The following is a 1,543-nucleotide window of genomic DNA, read 5'->3' on the forward strand; positions in this document are numbered from 1 at the left end:
TTTGATAAGTTTTACCATCTTCCTAATTGTAGTTTTGAAATACTTGGTTATCACTTTCCACTTGTTTACACTTTTTAGACTGTTTTATTTTTATAACAATAGTGGTTGTCTCCTGCTGCTCTTTTCTCATTAATTTGTTTTGAATATGGCTACATTTTCCTTCATTGGCTACTTTCAGATGCAGGAGCAAGCCAATTTTTCATTACATATTGAGGAAAATGACTTAGGTTAAGAATTTTGCATTCACATTATTATACTTTTTACTCTTCCATAGGAAAGGGCTACAGGTATATGTGGAAGTTTTTCAAATAATAAAATCTACTTTTCTCCACTCTAAGCATAGCCACCCACAAATTACTCAATAAACCTGACTTCCTGTGCTTCTCAGAACCATTACTATACAGGAAACTTCAGTCCACCCATTCAGACACACTTTTCCTGCTGGTCTAAACTATTTGTTTCTACAACCAAGGATATGCCCATCACCTTTGAAAAAGCTCTTTTTTATTTTTGACTCCTAAAATCCACTTGTCTTCCCCTATTTTTTTTTTATTTTTTAATTTTTTTCCTTTTCTGTCTTTTTACTGACCGGTAAAGGGATCGCAACCCTCGGTGTCACACCCATACCGGGGACCGGCAATGGGATCGCAACCCTCAGTGCTGCGCCCGCAACACGCTCAGCCAGTGAGCGGGAACCAGTCTCCACATGGGATCTGAACCCTCAGCGGGAGCGCCACAACACTCCCAAGCGGCGCACTCTCCAGTGCGCCACCGGGCCGGCTCTGTCTTCCCAAATTCTGAAATAAGCACTTCTACTTGATAATTAATTGCTCATAAAAGCTTTAGCAGTATGCACTAGAGTTTTGAATGATGTACTCTCATAAAAAAATGGAGTCTCCTGTACACCTCTCATTTTTTTTGTTGTTTTAAAATGATTTTTAGAAAAAGAAGAGGAAAATACTATCTTCAAATTCCACTTCAAAACGGCAATCTTAGCTTCTCAACTTGAAACCCATGGTTTATTTGCCCCTGGCACCCACAGTCTCCTGGTTCCTCTCTAAAATACAGAATTATCTTTTTCCATGCCCCTATGCTAGGTCCTCCTCAGCTACAGAATTTCTGATATGGTGGTATACAGGGCTCACAGGTGAACCTTCTTTTCCTAAGTGATACCCTGCACTACTTTGGGATTCTGCCAAGAATCCGCATCAGAAACAAGGGCCTCACACCATGCAGCCCCTTGACCTTGGAATGCCCAAGGTCCAGAGCAGAACTGTAAAAGATACTTTGTTTCTTTATAAATTACCAAGTGTCAGATAGTCGGTTTTAAGAAACACAAAAGGATAGAGTCTGAAAAACCATATCTATGAGAGTAAGGACACAAAGGCAACTGACAATATTGAAAAAGTGACCAGCAAAAATAAACGTCAAACGTGAGAAATGTAGAGGTTATAATTTAAGAAAATGTATTTTTAAAATAGCGCAGTAAAATATGGAGATATGTATACGTGAGTCCATCTAAAAGATTATATATTTATTTGAT

General features: G+C 38.7%; 1 protein-coding gene across 1 annotated transcript in view; it reads right to left on the bottom strand.

Moving 5' to 3' along the window:
• LOC103608763 (zinc finger protein 260-like) overlaps positions 1 to 1,543 on the bottom strand; it is a 5,672-nt gene that overhangs the window by 3,146 nt on the left and 983 nt on the right. The window lies entirely within an intron of this gene.

This window comes from Galeopterus variegatus, unplaced genomic scaffold (genome assembly GCF_000696425.1).
Source record: "Galeopterus variegatus unplaced genomic scaffold, G_variegatus-3.0.2 Scaffold8792, whole genome shotgun sequence".
Lineage (NCBI taxonomy): Eukaryota > Metazoa > Chordata > Mammalia > Dermoptera > Cynocephalidae > Galeopterus > Galeopterus variegatus.